The sequence below is a fragment of the Mytilus galloprovincialis genome, chromosome 13, assembly GCF_965363235.1.
Source record: "Mytilus galloprovincialis chromosome 13, xbMytGall1.hap1.1, whole genome shotgun sequence".
Taxonomy (NCBI): domain Eukaryota; kingdom Metazoa; phylum Mollusca; class Bivalvia; order Mytilida; family Mytilidae; genus Mytilus; species Mytilus galloprovincialis.
The window spans coordinates 37,107,721-37,130,814 of NC_134850.1; the positions used below are offsets into that span (position 1 = coordinate 37,107,721).

At 34.6% G+C, this 23,094-nt stretch overlaps 1 protein-coding gene across 4 annotated transcripts in view; it reads left to right on the top strand.

Moving 5' to 3' along the window:
- Positions 1–3,742: 3,742 nt before the first annotated feature.
- LOC143057853 (uncharacterized) overlaps positions 3,743–23,094 on the top strand; it is a 62,523-nt gene continuing 43,171 nt past the window's right edge. The window contains exons 1-3 of one of the 4 annotated variants that reach the window (XR_012972836.1): positions 3,748–3,896; positions 5,457–5,682; positions 7,148–7,893. The gene's annotated coding sequence lies outside the window, so the exon portion shown is untranslated. Of the gene's footprint in view, positions 3,897–5,456; positions 5,683–7,147; positions 7,894–23,094 lie in introns of those variants that run through there. The other 3 variants (XR_012972837.1, XR_012972838.1, XM_076231280.1) reach the window with 3 other exon arrangements.

The window sequence follows — 23,094 nt, forward strand, 5'->3', positions numbered from 1 at the left end:
GGCAGGTTTTATTTGACCTTGACCTCATTTTCACTGTGCATTGCTCAGTGTTAAGTATTTTGGTCTGTTTTTCTTAATATATAACCAAGAGGTCTACTATATTTGTTGTATAGAATGATTATAAGGTGTACATGTTTGTTTGGCAGATATTATTATCTAACCTTGACCTCATTTTCATGGTTCATTGATCAATGACAAGTTTTCATGGTTTAGTTTGTTTCTTAGATATTGCAATCAACAGGTCCACTATAAATAGTGCAACTATTGACTGTAAGGTGTACATGTCTGTCTGGCATGGTTCATCTGACCGTGACCTCATTTTCATGATTCATTGGTCAGTATTTAGTTTTCCTGTTCAAGCCTGTTTCTTAGAATATGTATATAAGCAATAGGTCCATCTGTTTCTTATTTATTGAATGATTGTGAGGTGTACATGTATTTCCAGTTTGGTTTATCTGACCTTGCCTTATTTTTTGTGATCATGTTATGTTGGTTGTGAAAGTTGTAGTAAAGCTTTAAATTTAGTAATATCAACGTAAAGAAAGCAAGACTGTTCAGCGTGTGCACTCGTGAGTGGTATTTAAAAAAAATACAACTTGATCATCTGCATGCTTCGAATGGTTATATTACTATGAGGACGGCATTAAAGTACACGCGTGGAGCTGCGATACTGTGAATAAATAAAGATTGAAAGAAGTGGTATGATTGTTAGTGAACAACTATCCATCAGAGTTCAATGTAGTAGATGTAGGCAATTATATACCACCGTACGACCTTCAACTATGAGAAAACCCCATTCCGTATATATAATCGGGAATAAAAGGCTCCACCATAAAAAAAAAAAAATCAAACGAGAAAACTAATCACCTAATTTACAGAAAACAATTTACGAAAAACAAATATATATATATCGGACAAGGAGTAACGACAACCACTGAACTATGAGGTTTTTACTTAGGACAGGCAATTTGTCCATTATATAAAAATTAACAAAGTTAAGAAAAATAAATAAGCAGTTATCAGCTCAACTTTACTTAAATGTTGCCTTGCCTAAGTGGTAAATGATAAATATAAACTAGAACAACTGGGCCATCAGATCAGGTTGAAATTAAAGATGACCGTAATTGACTGTAATTGCGTATGTACTAAAAAACTAAATCCGAAATTTGAATTAAAAGTTATGTATATATTTTGTTAATTATGAAAGTGTGGACACATATCAGTGTGGATATTATTCTAGGGTTTTTTTTCGCAATGTGTTCTATGCTGAACGGTGTTCGAAGTGACAGCCATCCTGAATATCAGACTGTGACAGTGCCAAACAAACACTAAAAATAAACAGTGTCGTTTATTCAATTATTTGTTACTGTGACGCTCATGGAGGATACACTATATGTACATTTTGTACGGATTACCCAATTATTCTGTTGAAACATGTTTCACTACCATTTGCTCTTGGATAAAATTCAAAACTCACACATTAAGTGATTTCTGAATGATGTTATTTTAATATGCAAAATGGTTTATAAGAACCTCTATGTTCGTTCTTCTCGTATGGTTCTATTATGTCCCTTGTGGACTTTTCTTCCTTGTAACTGTAAAAGCTAAAGATCATCTAAATATCATAGGTGATTTCGTTAAGCTGTATAATATATCTAATTAACTACGTGAAACATATTATAAGTCAAATAATACATCTTAAAATATCTCCTGTACTTTATAAGATATTTTATAAACTCATTGATATATCTTGTAATCTAAATAAGATAGCTTGTTGATTCAATAAGATAGTCCTTATATGAAGAACCCTCAATAAAGATATCAGATAAATCAATCTTTTAAAACATCGTGTGTATATAAAAACAACAAGATATAGCATGATTGCAAATGATACAACGCTCCTCTCGAGACCAAATGACATAAGAATTAACAACTATTGGTCACTGTACGGACTTCAACAATGAGCATATTTCATACCGCAAGTTAATCTGTGAAGGTCCCGAAATGACTCAAGTAAAACAATTAAAACGAAAAAAAAACAACGGCCTGAGTTATGATTTATGGACGAAACAAACATGATACACAGCAACAAACGACAACCACTGAATCGCATGCAGAATGTGGCGAGGTTAAACATGATTATTGGCACCGAACCCTTCCCTAATCTTGGACGAACTATACAATCAGTAGAAAATGGCTTAACTCATCAAACCTAGACAAATCACATAAAAACCTCATAGTTAGTGAATAGATCATTTATTATAGTGACATGTGTAGCATAAATTATATTACATAATAAAAATACAATAGTTATTTCAAATTAAACCCGGTCCGTTGGACCTATAAGTCACAATATCAACCAGAAAAGAATATAATGCATATAGGTTATAAGATAGATATATCATAGAATAAATACCATATATATTTCGATGAATTTTATTCTGATTTGAACAGAAAATATTTGAAAATAAAAATATCATTGAGATGGAAGCCATCTCTGTGGGCCCGCTGTAAATAACGTGTGTTAAAAAAATTGTATTGATAAGCTGATATGAAGCACTTGTTTACGTTACTACAGTCTCGTTATGTGCTGAGAGTACTTTTATTCTATGTTTTTTTTAGTTCAAATGGTATACTAGTAATTGGCAATTTAATGAAACTGATAAATATCCTTAACTTAATTTTGTAGTATAAGAGTGACAGACGGACGGACGGACAGACCTTTGACTTGGGAAGCTGTACAAATTTTATAACACACCCTTTGGTGTTCCAGTTAATATACATGTCAGGACTACTAACACAAAGGCTCCTGTTCGATCCCCGTTCCGGGGACTGCATTTGCGGCTCTCCCTTGACCTCATTTGCGAGTATGGTCTTGAGGAAACAATGATAGTACGTCGGAAGGGGACGATAACTGGCTGACTTGTGTTAAGAAAGAGCCATATCTCTTGCACGTCAAAGACACTCTTGTAGACTTCGAAAAAGAGCAGGCTAATGCCGCTACAAGGCACCAATCGCACCCGCAAAGTGGAAAGGGATTAATATAAGTTACAAAACTTGTTTCCCAATCCACTGTAAATAAATATGTTTAAACTAAGTACAAAGTATGAAATGATAACGGTTCTCTGGATATCGAGCGGGCACAGGTTGCTACGGACGAGACAGACAAACGGACAGACTGAAAGACGGAACCCTAATAAATACTTTAATAAAGTATATTTTTAAAAGTATCCAAGATAATTTTTTTAATTATTCAATAGAATTTATGAGCTAAGGAAGGGGGGGGGAGGGGGCTACTGACTGACCTAAGGGGGTCCGCTCCAGTCATGCTTCAGTGATTCCCTATTTAATCAACCAAATTTTTTTCACAAAAGGGGGGAACCCCCCCCCCCTGGATCCTGGATCCGCCTATGCAAACTTACTTTATCATTTTAAGGGCATTTTTCATTATCTTTAAAATAATGCGTTCTGTAAAATTATCAGGACAATGATTTTTACTATTTTTTCTTTAATTGGACGATTTCTTTATTCTGTACATCGTTATTACTTTCTGTAATCAGTATTTCTTTACCTAATTATTTTTATTTTTCATTTGTTTATTCTTTTTTTGCACCAAACTTACAAACTACTTTAAGATTTAGTTACATTTCAAAACTCATAAAAATTTTAACGTCTTTTTTTTTCGCGGACTTTTTGACGTCGCTGACTATTTTGGTCCGACTATTGTGACGCCACCTATCTATGTCGTCCTGCGATTGTTGATGACAGAGTTTGGTGACAACGGACGTTTCCTGGACGTTACATACGGGAAAACACACAAAGGGGAAAGTCGTCAAAACATGAAAGCATACGCAAACGATGATACGGATTTGTTGACAGACATTTCCAGTTATCAAGTAAGTAGTTATACAAAATGTCTAAAATATTTGACTTGTTATAATTCATGGGGGCTTCAAGTTATATAGATTTTACCACGAGCTAATTCCGAACGACATCAGAAATATCCAAGTCGTCGTAAAATCAATATATACGTACATTCAAGCCCCAGTGAATAATTTCTTAAGCACACTCATTTAAAATTTGATTATTCATCGCTTTCTTTTGACGCCCAGTGGCAAATATTGCACGCATTTCCAGGATGGTTAAAGAAAAGTAAGGGATATAAAAAAATGGAGGATTCCGTTACCACAACGAAAAATGATAAAGGATATCTATACGGAGAAGGAAAAGTTCTAACTCCAATTCTATGATCATACTGTATAGAAGGGATGTATAGAATGCTCTTTATATATTTATACGATCACTTGATTATAAAAGTAATCATAAATTCCATGCTAAAACAGTGTTGATAGAAACCAATGATTTATAAGTAACGCCTGGATATGGGCCTTCTTTTTCATGAGGGATTCCTGTACTTTATAGTTAGGGTCCATATATGGTTAGGGTTAGGTTAGGGTTTGTTCTCGGTAAAGGTAAGGTTTAATGTCTAGGTGAAAATTTAGAAACGGATGACTAAAATGAATATACAAAGTATTCAGACTTTTAATGCACATCAATATTGTGATACTTTGACGATTTTTTAAAATGTATATATAGTTCGAAGTGGGGAAAAACCTGTATGTCCAAACCTAGTGACCAGTCATCACTAGTCCTTTTAACTTAACAAAGTAAGGATTTTTTTTTTTGTATATAATCAAAGGTGTATTAGCTGTCAAATTGATGTTCATCGATATGAATCTAAGTCTAATATTTGATCTATGACATACTAAAACATCGATATGAATCTAAGTCTAATATTTGATCTATGACATACTAAAACATCGATATGAATCTAAGTCTAATATTTGATCTATGACATACTAAAACATCGATATGAATCTAAGTCTAATATTTGATCTATGACATACTAAAACATCGATATGAATCTAAGTCTAATATTTGATCTATGGCATACTAAAACATCGATATGAATCTAAGTCTAATATTTGATCTATGACATACTAAAACATCGATATGAATCTAAGTCTAATATTTGATCTATGACATACTAAAACATCGATATGAATCTAAGTCTAATATTTGATCTATGACATACTAAAAATTATAGATCTCCTAATTATAAATAGTTTAAATTAAATAATTTACAAAGCATGGGCTCATTTCTAAAAAAAGTAAAATAACAAAAAATCCGAAATCAGAGGACAATTCAAAATTGAAATGACAAAATCATCAAAAGCTCAAACAAATCAACGATTGGAAAACAACTGTCATATTCATGACTTGGTACAGGCATTTTGTATATGTAGAAAATGGTAGATTAAATCTGGTTTTATAGCTATCTAAATACTCGTAGTGTTTGTAATATTGCTGAATTATGTAGATATTAAAGTTTCTTTTTTTATATATGAAATAAATGAAGTAGAATCATAACGGAACGTCTTTTAATTTCATTGTAGACACTACAAAACTATCACGGAGAATGACAAAGGGACCATGTGCAATTCATAAACAAGACCAAATTTGTGTAATACTGGTGGAGGGACATAATGACATACTTGATTAGACATGATAGTGTACAGACCTTTATTATTCTATTGGTGATTGGATATCTATAACTTTGAACTAAATGTGTGTGCTCTATTCATTGGAAGAAAATATACAGATACATATCCATACCCTGACGTAAGTATTGATTATTTTTTTTATTTCCATCTGATAACCAGTATGAATAACTCTCATGATATCATTGGACTAATTTTCAATCGCCTCTTTTCCATTGCCATTGATTTCATATACAGGTCCTACAACGTACCTATTTAGATTCTGATTCAGATAACTGCATCCGATATCAAACCTGACAATAATAATAATAATAAATGTCTAATTATATTAAAACCAATGATGACCCTTAAACTGTAGAAACAAATGTTGTATATCAAATGGTCTACAAGACCAACGTTACACAAACTCTGGAACTAATACATTGGATTTTTATCTATTAATAGATTATAGTCCCAGTCAAACTATAGTAAAAAAAAATCGTTGCAGTATAAAACATTGTATTCATTTTGACTGGGATAAGTTCTCAGCGATGAAGACAGGACTTTTGCATTATTTCAATAGAGATAAGAACCAAATACGCATACAACATGGTAATGGGAGATTCAAAACATTGGCAAACATTCATGTGTAACAGTAAATACAGTAGATATTTGTAAAGTTCATCATCTATAGTACACGAGTTATCTCATCTTGGACCAAAAGATAAAGGGAAATTCATTCGCTTACGATTATTTTTCAATTTCATTGTCTCCTCAAATTTACATGTAAATGGTGTTTTGATGGCATTTTTCTGTTCAAATCTGATGATACATCATCATCATCATACTTTATTTCCTCCTAAAGGAGATTGACAAAATGCATATAAATTATGTACAATTACAAAGTTTTGAAATTAGATAATAGAATTAATGTCACTAAATAAGACGATAAAAAGAAGAAGAAACACCCATGTACAAATAAATACATTTCATTCAATAAGGTAAGACCATGTTAGAAGTAAACATTATACAGTTTTCCTTATATAGTGAAAGGGGTGGGGATCAGGACCTTTTTTTCGGGACGTCGGGATCAGGTGGTTTTAATCTCGGGATTTGTGGATTAACCCTTTCGGGATCCGGGAATTCTTCTTTTGAAGTTCGGGATGCCGGAATTTATTTCTTTTAAATTCGGGACCTCGGGATTTCATGTTTTAAAATCCGGGATTTCGGGATCAGGACACCTCTGACCCTCTGGTTTACTTTTATAAATTTTTATTTGGATGGAGAGTTGTCTTATTGGCACTCGTACCATTAGAATAAGTTTATCCAATTATTGATAAGTTTACCATGATCGTATCTAAATTTCCGGGCTCCGTAAACACTATGATCACCATAATAATAAGGATGTGCTGTTCCGTTTGATTTAGTTTTGCACAGTTTAGGGAACCCACCATGACTCCCTAACTTGAGACAATGGTACAATAGTACAACATAAGAACAGATCGATCAAGGAGCCTGTAGTTCATAAAGATGCTTATTTCTTATGTATATATTTCCCATGTTACTAATCTGCCATAAAAGTTAGTTAAATTATTTTATTTTTTCAGAATCACTGATAAAATCTTCTTCCCACGTTTGATAATTAACCTTATCTTTCTTAACGGGATTCCATTCGTACTTGCCTTGGGGTGGTCGCCGAAGAAATTTTAACTAAAAATGTCATAGTTAAAGTCACTGCATGCGGAAAAGATGTCGGCAAAAAGGAGTACAAGATAATAATTCAATAGCAGTATCTTATTGAAGATTTGGATCAAATAAAGGATTTCTCTCAAAAGGAAGTTTATGTGCACGTGTTTTAAAATAAAACTAAAAGTGAAGTGAAACTTTATAAAAAATATACTTTTGATCAATAAGCTTGACGAAGGGCTCTTACATGTATGTTTAAATCTATTTTCTATATATTTTGGGAATTATAATACTAGTATAAGACATTACGGACATGAATGCATAAAACGCCTTCAGAGAGTCAGACAAGAAGTGGATTTCATCAGTGGCGATTATAATATTACAAGCATAAAGGAAGGAAGTATAAGGAGAGGGGCGAAATATACCAGAGGGACTTATGAACAAAGTTAATTAACTTTCAACAGATGTGATAGTAGACTCACTTTTCTTTACCAGCTTTCCCGCAAGATTAAGTATTAGCTAAGGAGAGATAAATAAGATTTAAACAGTTTTAATAGTGATTGTTAAACAACAAACATTGTAGACAAATTTGTAGAAAACAGCAGCCGATATTTCAAAACAGCACATGTAAATCCTACCAATAAAAAGTAATTATTTTTAAAAATAATTTCCGATTGAAATAGATTACCAGAAAATATGTGTGTGCCAAGACAATAGCGAGTTTTAAAACTTCGGATGCTCTCTCATCGTTGGACCTTATTTTCTAGGGCCTCTGGTCAGCTGCCATTGATACATTGTTCGCCCTGCAACGTATACCTATTCAGATTCAGATTCTGAATTTCAGACATGTAGCAATTCTATTTCATTTTTATACGACCGCAAAACATTTTTCGCGTCGTATATTAGTGTGACGTTGTCGTCGTCGTCCGAAGACACATTTGATTTGGTTTCCGGAATATTACTTTAAATAGTAAAAGTGAATGAATCTCTGAAATTTTACCAGAATGTGCAATAACACAAAGGGAAGGTTGAGATTGATTTTGGGGGTTATGGTACCAACAGTTTAGGGGCCCAAAAAAAAGGCCAAAAACAAGCAAGTTGTAGTTTCTGGACTATAACTTGTGTGTAAGCGTATGGATCTCTCTAATATTGTACCACAAACTCCATATTACGATGGAAAGACTGGGTATGAGTTTGGGCGTAATTGTCCCAAAAGTCAATTAAGGGCCAAGAAGGGGGATAAAAAACAAGCAATTTTGTAGTTTCTGCACAATAATTTGTGTGTAAGTGTATGGATCCCTTTGAAATTGTACAACAATGTTCCATATCTCAATGGGGAGACTGGGAATGAGTTTGGGGGTAATTAACCCAAACTTTCAGGAATTAGGGCAAAAACAAGAATTTTCTAAACTTGTGCTTTAATGTGTGGATCTCCGAAATTATCTTTTGCAAGGTACCATACTTTTAAGAGAAGGCTGGGGTTGAGTTTGGGGATAATAACTTTAAAAGGGGGAGGGGGTACAAATTGTTTTTTTTCCAATTTTTTTGTGTTTTTTTCTTAAAATTGTCCATTTGATATGATATATATATATAAAAGCAAAAAATACTGTTCTTTAATTGCACAGTATTGCGCAATAGAACAGTATTGTCCAGTAGCAAGACATCTTCTTTAGTACAGTATTGTCCAGTAGCAAGTCATATTCTATTGCACATTATTGCTTAAAGGCACAGTATTGTGGAATAGCACATTATTGCACAATATGACAGTATTGCGCAATAGCAAAAAATCTTCATGCAATTATAAATAAAGACAAATATTTTAACCCATTTCAAATTCTAATGATCTTTCACCACATTTATTTTGTGTCAGAAACCTTTATTATGTCAATTTTTTTTTTATCACAATCCAAATTCAGACAGTATCAAGCTTGATTACACCAGGGTTTTCGATATCACAAACTAGTCAAAACATTTACTAAATTTTATCATCGGTATAAAGACATCATTCGTAAATATAGCTCAACATGCAGACTTCTAATACGTTCAGGTATTTCACATCCAATTTTTTATGGTAATATTCTTTATAAAGCACAAAGGTGTCAGTATTCACCTCAGAAACTTAAAAAACCTTTGAATAGACTTATTAAGAAGGGATATAATTACGATACTGTTGTCAAGTCATTAAAGATTGCATATTTTGGCGTTAATATTGAGTCACTGATAAGGTCTTTGCATCGGAACTAAACACATTTATTCTAAAAACAGTTGTTGGCATGACACGGGTTATGTTCTTCTCATATATGTTATGATGGTATGATACTAAACCCCTAACGGGAAGGATTGTGCCTGATGTTCATATGATGAAATCATAATCTTTCAGTCAGTTTAATTGAAGTCTGGAGCTGGCATGTCAGTTAACTGCTAGTGGTCTGTTGTTATTTATGTATTATTGTCATTTTGTTTATTTTCTTTGGTTACATCTTCTGACATCAGACTCGGATTTCTCTTGAACTGAATTTTAATGTGCGCATTGTTATGCGTTTACTTTACTACATTGGTTAGAGGTATAGGGGGAGGGTTGAGATCTCACAAACATGTTTAACCCCGCCGCATTTTTGCGCCTGTCCCAAGTCAGGAGCCTCTGGCCTTTGTTAGTCTTGTATTATTTTAATTTTAGTTTCTTGTGTACAATTTGGAAATTAGTATGGCGTTCATTATCACTGGACTAGTATATATTTGTTTAGGGGCCAGCTGAAGGACGCCTCCGGGTGCAGGAATTTCTCGCTACATTGAAGACCTGTTGGTGACCCTTTGCTGTTGTTTTTTATTTGGTCGGGTTATTGTCTCTTTGACACATTCCCCATTTCCATTCTCAATTTTATTGAATATAGTGTTCAAACTTGCACCAGCTATTCTCTGCGATCGTATCAGGCTGCGATCGTATCAGGCTGCGCTCTGCGGAGCATTTTATTTTAAGAATCATTTATAAGGATTGTTTACTTGTTTAAATTTTAATAAACATATAAATACACTGAACCAATGTCATTTTCTAATTCAGCTTTTAGTTTTTACCATATTAATTTTTAATTTAAAAATCAAAAGTGAATTCTAAGCTTCACAATGCTTCCGTTTTTCTCAACTGTTCCAAAGGCCATGTTAGCTCTCGTAAGCACTTGGCGTCTGTCATCCATCATAGATGTTCTCGTCAAAAACTGCGGAAACAAAGTCAATCAAAGTTGATGTGAATGATTTTTAGGGTTCTCAAAATTAAATATGATAATTTCATCTCATTTCATTAAAGATGCTGAAAATAAATATTTATTAGGAATATATATCTGGGAAGATAATTGAAATGTTATGATGAGTTTTCCTAGACTAGATCAGAGTAAAAACTACCTAGCCTGAATTTGTCGAAAGCAAAATTGCGTAATCTGTAGGAAGTGTAGATACACTCAAACAATTGTACCCTGTTGTTTAGAAATCGTAGGTACTTTAATATATGTCAGTTATAAAGCCCGTTTATGTAAATACTTACTATTCCATACCTACATGCAACCTTTTAAAAGCTTTTGGATAGCAGGGATACAAGTTCTGCTAGAAATGGAATTAGACAATAACGGGCTACAATTCTGACTTGTAGGAAATCACGAAGGGACAGCTGGCATGTTGGCCTGAATTATTTGCTAAAATAATGGATTAAGTAACTTCCCCTTATTTTAGCAATACATGGTGTTGTTTCATTCAGAAAACGCAATTGCATATTAAAAAATCTATTTTTCTTGTATGCCATGAATTAGAACGCATGTTCATTTCGCGATTTGACGATTATATCTTCATTCGCGCGCAATTTGATATCGCGTTTTTTTTTTGGATGGTGTCTATTTATCATGTAAGACATTTCTTCTATTAAGGTAAGGTTTGCATGAAACCTGATTTTTTTTCTTAGTGATATTATACCAATATGATAAATCATTTTGTTCAAGGAGGAGTACCCAATCATTTAATGAAAAAAAAATCGAACATCGTCCGTCCAATTTTTTTCGTGTGAAAAGCTCAAAATTCCGATATCAACTCCCACATTGAACACTTCCCCGTTTTAAGTACCATTACACTATTCTCTTATATCTAGACACAAGGAACATTCTAAGTGAAAGACACTAGCAGCATTCAAGATACATTTTTGTAGCGTTTCCCTACGAATTATCGTATAGCAATACACTATTGATATTTTATAGCCAGGACAATTCTAAGAGAGACACTACTAGGAAGGCGTGCAGTCTTATAATATAACACTAGGTACATTCTCATGGTTTAATACAAGGTACTTTCTTATTCCAAGACGCTTTGTCCTTCCTAATGGCTTTCCACATGCACTAGCAACATTACCATAGATACATTTTTATAGCAATACACTAGGAACATTATAAGAGCAAGATACTAGGTACCTTCTCATAACATTGTACTAGGTATACATTTTTTTTGGTTTTACACTAGTTATATTTTTATAACAAGGAACATTCTTATAGAAACATTCGTATAGTGGAAAAACTATGTGAATTAAGTTTTTTATTCTACATTAAACTTTTGAGGTTGTCCCTAAGAACCTTCATATAAAATGACACTAATGCCATTATTATAGCATTACACTAAGTATATGCTTTAGTAAAGACCATATGTACCTTATAATTCCATTTAATAGATAAATTCATATTCATGACAAGATTAAGATCCATTTTTATATCAACACACTAGGTAAATACCTTTGGTAACACTAGGGACATTCTAATAGGAAGACCCTTAAGATCAGGTACATTCTCATAAGAACATACTAAATAATTCCTACAGGAAGACCCTATACCCATAGTTTAAAAATAGGAATATTATTCATAGAAATATACTGATTCTTATATCAAGACACAAGGATCATTTAAAGAGTAAGCCCATATGCACATTTTTCAAACAAGAAATTAGGCACATTCTTATATCATTCCAATTAGCACATTCTTACAGCAATAAACTAAGATCATTTTTTGTAGCATAGCACTAGGCATTCTTATAGCATTGCACAAGGCACATTCTTATAGCATTGCATTAGGCACATTCTTATAGAGTTGTTCTATGAACATTCTTATATCAAGCAGTGCACTAAGCTCCTTCTTATAGCATTGTACTATACACTATATTATAGCATCGCGCTAGGCGCATTCTTATAGCAATGCACTAAGCTCCTTCTTATTGCTTCACACTAGGCACATTCTTATAGCATTGCATTAAGCTTCTTCTTATATCATTACACTAGGCAAATTCTTATAGCAAGATCATAGAACCTTTCTAATAGTGTAGCACTAGGCACATTTTTATAGTATTGCACTAGGCACATTCTTATACCATTAAACTAGGTTCATTCTTATAGCATTGCACTAAGCTCCTTCTCATAGCATTGCACTAGACAAATTCTTATAGCATTACACCAGGTCCATTCTTATCGCATTGCACTAGGCACATTCTTAAAGCATTGCACTAAGCTCCTTATAGCATTGAACTAGGCACATTCTTATAGCATTGCACTAAGCTCCTTTTTATAGCATTGCACCAGGTACCTTCTTAGAGCATTGCACTAGGCCCATTCTTATAGCATTTCAATAGGCACATTCTTATAGCATAACACTAGGTCCATTCTTATAGCATTGCACTAGGCATCTTCTTATAGCATTACACTAGATCAATTCTTATAGTATTGTGCTAGGCACATTCTTATAGCATTGCATTAAGCTCTTTCTTATAGCATTGCACTAAGCTCCTTCTTATAGCATTCCATTAGGCACTTTCTTATAGCATTGCACTAGGTCTATTCTTATAGCATTCAACTAGGAACATTCTAATAGCATTGCACGAAGGTCCTTCTTATAACATTGCGCTAGGTACATTCTTAACGCATTGTACTAAGCTCTTTCTTATAGCACTGCACTAAGCTCCTTCTTATAGCATTCCATTAGGCACATTCTTATAGCATTGCACTAGGCACATTCTTATAGCATTACACTAGGTCCATTCTTATAGCATTGCACTAGGCACCTTCCTATAGCATAACACTAGGTCCATTCTTGTAGCATTGCACTATGCGCCTTCCTATAGCATGACACTAGGTCCATTCTTATAGCATTGCTCTAGGCACATTTTTATAGCATTCCACTAAGCTCCTTCTTATAACATTGCACTAGGCAAATTGTAATAGCATTGCACTACGCTCCTTTTATAGCACTGCACTAAGCTCCTTGTTATAGCATTCCATTAGGCACGTTCTTATAGCATTGCACTAGGCACCTTCTTATAGCATTACACTAGATCCATTCTTATATCATTGCACTGAGTTCCTTCTTATAACATTGCACTAGGCACATTCTTATAGCATTGCACTAAGCTCTTTCTTATAGCACTGCACTAAGCTCCTTGTTATAGAATTCCATTAGGCACTTTCTTATAACATTGCACTAGGCACATTCTTATAGCATTGCACTAAGCTCTTTCTTATAGCACTGCACTAAGCTCCTTGTTAAAGCATTCCGTTAGGCACTTTCTTATAACATTGCACTAGGCACATTCTTATAGCATTGCACTAAGCTTTTTCTTATAGCACTGCACTAAGCTCCTTGTTATAGGATTCCATTAGGCACATTCTTATAGCATTGCACTAGGCACCTTCTTATAGCATTACACTAGGTCCATTCTTATAGCATTGCACTGAGCTCCTTCTTATAACATTGCACTAGGCACATTCTTATAGCATTGCACTACGCTCTTTTTTATAGCACTGCACTAAGCTCCTTCTTATAACATTCCATAAGGCACCTTCTTATAGCATTACACTAGGTCAATTCTTATAGTATTGCACTAGGCACATTCTTATAACATTGCACTTAGCTCTTTCTTATAGCATTGTACTAAGCTTCTTCTTATAACATTCCATTAGGCACTTTCTTATAGCATTGCATTAGGTCTATTCTTATAGCATTCAGCTAGGTACATTCTAATAGCATTGCACTAAGGTCCTTCTTATAACATTGCACTAGGCACATTCTTTTAGCATTGCACTAAGCTCTTTCTTATAGCACTGCACTAAGCTCCTTGTTATAGCATTGCACTAAGCTCTTTCTTATAGCACTGCACTAAGCTCCTTGTTATAGCATTCTATTAGACACATTCTTATAGTATTGCACTAGGCACCTTCTTATAGCATATAACTAGGTCCATTCTTATAGCATTTCACTAGGCACATTCTTATAGCATTCAACTAGGCACCTTCTTATAGCATTACACTAGGTCCATTCTTATAGCATTGCACTGAGCTCCTTCTTATAACATTGCACTAGGCTAATTCTTATAGCATTGCACTAAGCTCTTTCTTATAGCACTGCACTAAGCTCCTTGTTATAGCATTCCATTAGGCACATTCTTATAGCATTGCACTAAGTCTATTCTTATAGCATTCAACTAGGCACATTCTAATACCATTGCACTAAGGTCCTTCTTATAATATTGGACTAGGCACATTCTTATAGCATTACACTAGGTCAATTCTTATAGAGTTGCACTAGGCACATTCTTATAACATTGCACTAAGCTCTTTCTTATAGCATTGTACTAAGCTTCTTCTTATAACATTCCATTAGGCACTTTCTTATAGTATTGCACTAGGCACCTTCTTATAGCATAAAACTAGGTCCATTCTTATAGCATTTCACTAGGCACATTCTTATAGCATTACACTATGCACCTTCTTATAGCATAACACTAGGTCCATTCTTATAGCATTTCACTAGGCAAATTCTTAAAGCATTTCACTAGTCACATTCTTATATCATTGCACTAGGCACCTTCTTATAACATTGCACTAGGCACATTCTTATAGCATTGCACTAAGCTCTTTCTCATAGCACTGCACTAGGCTCCTTCTTATAGCATTCCATCAGGCACATTCTTATAGCATTGCACTAGGCACCTTCTTATAGCATAAAATTAGGTCCATTCTTATAACATTGCACTAGGCACATTCTTATAGCATTACACTAGGTCCATTCTTATAGCATTGCACTAGGCACCTTCCTATAGCATAACACTAGGTCCATTCTTGTAGCACTGCACTAGGCGCCTTCCTATAGCATAACACTAGGTCCATTCTTATAGCATTGCTCTAGGCACATTTTCATAGCATTCCACTAAGCTCCTTCTTATAACATTGCACTAGGCACATTGTTATAGCATTGCACTACGCTCCTTTCATAGCACTGCACTAAGCTCCTTGTTATAGCATTCCATTAGGCACATTCTTATAGCATTGCACTAGGCACCTTCTTATAGCATTACACTAGGTCCATTCTTATAGTATTGCACTGAGTTCCTTCTTATAACATTGCACTAGGCACATTCTTATAGCATTGCACTAAGCTCTTTCTTATAGCACTGCACTAAGCTCCTTGTTATAGAATTCCATTAGGCACTTTCTTATAACATTGCACTAGGCACATTCTTATAGCATTGCACTAAGCTCTTTCTTATAGCACTGCACTAAGCTCCTTGTTTTAGCATTCCATTAGGCACTTTCTTATAACATTGCACTAGGCACATTCTTATAGCATTGCACTAAGCTTTTTCTTATAGCACTGCACTAAGCTCCTTGTTATAGCATTCCATTAGGCACATTCTTATAGCATTGCACTAGGCACCTTCTTATAGCAATACACTAGGTCCATTCTTATAGCATTGCACTGAGCTCCTTCTTATAACATTGCACTAGGCACATTCTTATAGCATTGCACTAAGCTCTTTCTTATAGCACTGCACTAAGCTCCTTCTTATAACATTCCATAAGGCACATTCCTATAGCATTGCACTAGGCACCTTCTTATAGCATTACACTAGGTCAATTCTTATAGTATTGCACTAGGCACATTCTTATAACATTGCACTTAGCTCTTTCTTATAGCATTGTACTAAGCTTCTTCTTATAACATTCCATTAGGCACTTTCTTATAGCATTGCACTAGGTCTATTCTTATAGCATTCAGCTAGGTACATTCTAATAGCATTGCACTTAGGTCCTTCTTATAACATTGCACTAGGCACATTCTTATAGCATTGTACTAAGCTCTTTCTAATAGCACTGCACTAAGCTCCTTGGTGTAGCATTCTATTAGACACATTCTTATAGTATTGCACTAGGCACCTTCTTATAGCATAAAACTAGGTCCATTCTTATAGCATTTCACTAGGCACATTCTTATAGCATTGCACTATGCACCTTCTTATAGCATAACACTAGGTCCATTCTTATAGCATTTCACTAGGCAAATTCTTATAGCATTTCACTAGGCACATTTTTATAGCATTGCACTAGGCACCTTCTTATAACATTGCACTAGGCACATTATTATAGCATTGCACTAAGCTATTTCTTATAGCACTGCACTTGGTTCCTTCTTATAGCATTCCATTAGGCACATTCTTATAGCATTGTACTAGGCACCTTCTTATAGCATAAAATTAGGTCCATTCTTATAGCATTAAACTAGGCACATTCTTATAGCATTACACTAGGTAAATTCTTATAGTATTGCACTAGGCACATTCTTATAACATTGCACTAAGCTTCTTCTTATAACATTCCATTAGGCACTTTCTTATAGCATTGTACTAAGTTTCTTCTTATAACATTTCATTAGGCACTTTCTCATAGCATTGCACTAGGTCTATTCTTATAGCAATCAGCTAGGTACATTCTAATAGCATTGCACTAAGGTCCTTCTTATAACATTGCACTAGGCACATTCTTATAGCATTTTACTAAGCTCTTTCTTATAGCACTGCACTAAGCTCCTTGTTATATCATTTTATTAGACACATTCTTATAGTATTGCACTAGGCACCTTCTTATAGCATAAAACTAGGTCCATTCTTATAGCATTTCACTAGGCACATTCTTATAGCATTGCACTATGCACCTTCTTATAGCATAACACTAGGTCTATTCTTATAGCATTTCACTAGGCAAATTCTTATAGCATTTCACTAAGCACATTTTTATAGCATTGCACTAGGCACCTTCTTATAACATTGCACTAGGCACATTCTTATAGCATTGCACTAAGCTCTTTCTTATAGCACTGCACTAGGCTCCTTCTTATAGCATTCCATTAGGCACATTCTTATAGCATTGCACTAGGCACCTTCTTATAGCATAAAATTAGGTCCATTCTTATAGCATTGAACTAGGCACATTCTTATAGCATTACACTAGGTCAATTCTTATAGTATTGCACTAGGCACATTCTTATAACATTGCACTAAGCTCTTTCTTATAGCATTGTACTAAGCTTCTTCTTATAACATTCCATTAGGCACTTTCTTATAGCATTGCACTAGGTCTATTCTTATAGCATTCAGCTAGGTACATTCTAATAGCATTGCACTAAGGTCCTTCTTATAACATTGCACTAGGCACATTATTATAGCATTGCACTAAGCTCTTTCTTATAGCACTGCACTAAGCTCTTTCTTATAGCATTCTATTAGACACATTCTTATAGCATTGCACTAGGCACCTTCTTATAGCATAAAACTAGGTCCATTCTTATAGCATTTCACTAGGCACATACATTCTTATAGCATTGCACTAGGCACCTTCTTATAGCATAACACTAAGTCCATTCTTATAGCATTGCACTAGGCACATTCTTATAGCATTGCACTGAGCACCTTCTTATAACATTGCACTAGGCAAATTCTTATAGCATTGCACTAAGCTCTTTCTTATAGCACTGCACTAAGCTCCTTCTTATAACATTCCATAAGGCACATTCCTATAGCATTGCACTAGGCACCTTCTTATAGCATTACACTAGGTCAATTCTTATAGTATTGCACTAGGCACATTCTTATAACATTGCACTTAGCTCTTTCTTATAGCATTGTACTAAGCTTCTTCTTATAACATTCCATTAGGCACTTTCTTATAGCATTGCACTAGGTCTATTCTTATAGCATTCAGCTAGGTACATTCTAATAGCATTGCACTAAGGTCCTTCTTATAACATTGCACTAGGCACATTCTTATAGCATTGTACTAAGCTCTTTCTAATAGCACTGCACTAAGCTCCTTGGTGTAGCATTCTATTAGACACATTCTTATAGTATTGCACTAGGCACCTTCTTATAGCATAAAACTAGGTCCATTCTTATAGCATTTCACTAGGCACATTCTTATAGCATTGCACTATGCACCTTCTTATAGCATAACACTAGGTCCATTCTTAAAGCATTTCACTAGGCAAATTCTTATAGCATTTCACTTGGTACATTCTTATAGCATTGCACTAGGCACCTTCTTATAACATTGCACTAGGCACATTATTATAGCATTGCACTAAGCTCTTTCTTATAGCACTGCACTAGGTTCCTTCTTATAGCATTCCATTAGGCACATTCTTATCGCATTGCAGTAGGCACCTTCTTATAGCATAAAATTAGGTCCATTCTTATAGCATTGAACTAGGCACATTCTTATAGCATTACACTAGGTCAATTCTTATAGTATTGCACTAGGCACATTCTTATAACATTGCACTAAGCTTCTTCTTATAACATTCCATTTGGCACTTTCTTATAGCATTGTACTAAGTTTCTTCTTATAACATTTCATTAGGCACTTTCTTATAGCATTGCACTAGGTCTATTCTTATAGCAATCAGCTAGGTACATTCTAATAGCATTGCACTAAGGTCCTTCTTATAACATTGCACTAGGCACATTCTTATAGCATTTTACTAAGCTCTTTCTTATAGCACTGCACTAAGCTCCTTGTTATAGCATTCTATTAGACACATTCTTATAGTTTTGCACTAGGCACCTTCTTATAGCATAAAACTAGGTCCATTCTTATAGCATTTCACTAGGCACATTCTTATAGCATTGCACTATGCACCTTCTTATAGCATAACACTAGGTCTATTCTTATAGCATTTCACTAGGCAAATTCTTATAGCATTTCACTAAGCACATTTTTATAGCATTGCACTAGGCACCTTCTTATAACATTGCACTAGGCACATTCTTATAGCATTGCATTAAGCTCTTTCTTATAGCACTGCACTAGGCTCCTTCTTATAGAATTCCATTAGGCACATTCTTATAGCATTGCACTAGGCACCTTCTTATAGCATAAAATTAGGTCCATTCTTATAGCATTGTACTAGGCACATTCTAATAGCATTGCACTAAGGTCCATTCTTATAACATTGCACTAGGCAGATTATTATAGCATTGCACTAAGCTCTTTCTTATAGCACTGCACTAAGCTCTTTCTTATAGCATTCTATTAGACACATTCTTATAGCATTGCACTAGGCACCTTCTTATAGCATAAAACTAGGTCCATTCTTATAGCATTTCACTAGGCACATTCTTATAGCATTGCACTAGGCACCTTCTTATAGCATAACACTAGGTCCATTCTTATAGCATTGCACTAGGCACATTCTTATAGCATTGCACTGAGCTCCTTCTTATAACATTGCACTAGGCACATTCTTATAGCATTGCACTAAGCTCTTTCTTATAGCACTGCACTAAGCTCCTTCTTATAACATTCCATAAGGCACATTCCTATAGCATTGCACTAAGCACCTTCTTATAGCATTACACTAGGTCAATTCTTATAGTATTGCACTAGGCACATTCTTATAACATTGCACTTAGCTCTTTCTTATAGCATTGTACTAAGCTTCTTCTTATAAAATTCCATTAGGCACTTTCTTATAGCATTGCACTAGGTCTATTCTTATAGCATTCAGTTAGTTACATCTAATAGCATTGCACTAAGGTCCTTCTTATAACATTGCACTAGGCACATTCTTATAGCATTGTACTAAGCTCTTTCTAATAGCACTGCACTAAGCTCCTTTTTATAGCATTCTATTAGACACATTCTTATAGTATTGCACTAGGCACCTTCTTATAGCATAAAACTAGGTCCATTCTTATAGCATTTCACTAGGCACATTCTTATAGCATTGCACTATGCACCTTCTTATAGCATAACACTAGGTCAATTCTTATACAATTTCACTAGGCAAATTCTTATAGCATTTCACTAGGCACATTTTTATAGCATTGCACTAGGCACCTTCTTATAACATTGCACTAGGCACATTCTTATAGCATTGCACTAAGCTCTTTCTTATAGCACTGCACTAGGCTCCTTCTTATAGCATTCCATTAGGCACATTCTCTATAGCATTGCACTAGGCACCTTCTTATAGCATAAAATTAGGTCCATTCTTATAGCATTGAACTAGGCACATTCTTATAGCATTACACTAGGTCAATTCTTATAGTATTGCACTAGGCACATATTTATAGCATTGCACTATGCACCTTCTTATAGCATAACACTAGGTCCATTCTTATAGCATAACACTAGGTCCATTCTTATAGCATTTCACTAGGCAAATTCTTATAGCATTTCACTAGGCACATTTTTATAGCATTGCACTAGGCACCTTCTTATAACATTGCACTAGGCACATTCTTATAGCATTGCACTAAGCTCTTTCTTATAGCACTGCACTAGGCTCCTTCTTATATCATTCCATTAGGCACATTCTTATAGCATTGCACTAGGCACCTTCTTATAGCATAAAATTAGGTCCATTCTTATAGCATTGAACTAGGCACATTCTTATAGCATTACACTAGGTCAATTCTTATAGTATTGCACTAGGCACATTCTTATTACATTGCACTAAGCTCTTTCTTATAGCATTGTACTAAGCTTCTTCTTATAACATTCCATTATGCACTTTCTTATAGCATTGCACTAGGTCTATTCTTATAGCATTCAGCTAGGTACATTCTAATAGCATTGCACTAAGGTCCTTCTTATAACATTGCACTAGGCACATTATTATAGCATTGCACTTAGCTCTTTCTTATAGCACTGCACCAAGCTCTTTCTTATAGCATTCTATTAGACACATTCTTATAGCATTGCACTAGGCACCTTCTTATAGCATAAAACTAGGTCCATTCTTATAGCATTTTACTAGGCACATTCTTATAGCATTGCACTAGGCACCTTCTTATAGCATAACACTAAGTCCATTCTTATAGCATTGCACTAGGCACATTCTTATAGCATTGCACTGAGCACCTTCTTATAACATTGCACTAGGCAAATTCTTATAGCATTGCACTAAGCTCTTTCTTATAGCACTGCACTAAGCTCCTTCTTATAACATTCCATTAGGCACATTCCTATAGCATTACACTAGGCACCTTCTTATAGCATTACACTAGGTCAATTCTTATAGTATTGCACTAGGCACATTCTTATAACATTGCACTTAGCTCTTTCTTATAGCATTGTACTAAGCTTCTTCTTATAACATTCCATTAGGCACTTTCTTATAGCATTGCACTAGGTCTATTCTTATAGCATTCAGTGAGGTACATTCTAATAGCATTGCACTAAGGTCCTTCTTATAACATTGCACTAAGCACATTCTTATAGCATTGTACTAAGCTCTTTCTAATAGCACTGCACTAAGCTCCTTGGTGTAGCATTCTATTAGACACATTCTTATAGTATTGCACTAGGCACCTTCTTATAGCATATAACTAGGTCCATTCTTATAGCATTTCACTAGGCACATTCTTATAGCATTGCACTATGCACCTTCTTATAGCATAACACTAGGTCCATTCTTATAGCATTTCACTAGGCAAATTCTTATAGCATTTCACTAGGCACATTTTTATAGCACTGCACTAGGCACCTTCTTATAACATTGCACTAGGCACATTATTATAGCATTGCACTAAGCTCTTTCTTATAGCACTGCACTAGGTTCCTTCTTATAGCATTCCATTAGGCACATTCTTATAGCATTGTACTAGGCACCTTCTTATAGCATAAAATTAGGTCCATTCTTATAGCATTGAACTAGGCACATTCTTATAGCATTACACTAGGTCAATTCTTATAGTATTGCACTAGGCACATTCTTATAACATTGCACTAAGCTTCTTCTTATAACATTCCATTTGGCACTTTCTTATAGCATTGTACTAAGTTTCTTCTTATAACATTTCATTAGGCACTTTCTTATAGCATTGCACTAGGTCTATTCTTATAGCAATCAGCTAGGTACATTCTAATAGCATTGCACTAAGGTCCTTCTTATAACATTGCACTAGGCACATTCTTATAGCATTTTACTAAGCTCTTTCTTATAGCACTGCACTAAGCTCCTTGTTATAGCATTCTATTAGACACATTCTTATAGTTTTGCACTAGGCACCTTCTTATAGCATAAAACTAGGTCCATTCTTATAGCATTTCACTAGGCACATTCTTATAGCATTGCACTATGCACCTTCTTATAGCATAACACTAGGTCTATTCTTATAGCATTTCACTAGGCAAATTCTTATAGCATTTCACTAAGCACATTTTTATAGCATTGCACTAGGCACCTTCTTATAACATTGCACTAGGCACATTCTTATAGCATTGCATTAAGCTCTTTCTTATAGCACTGCACTAGGCTCCTTCTTATAGAATTCCATTAGGCACATTCTTATAGCATTGCACTAGGCACCTTCTTATAGCATAAAATTAGGTCCATTCTTATAGCATTGTACTAGGCACATTCTAATAGCATTGCACTAAGGTCCATTCTTATAACATTGCACTAGGCAGATTATTATAGCATTGCACTAAGCTCTTTCTTATAGCACTGCACTAAGCTCTTTCTTATAGCATTCTATTAGACACATTCTTATAGCATTGCACTAGGCACCTTCTTATAGCATA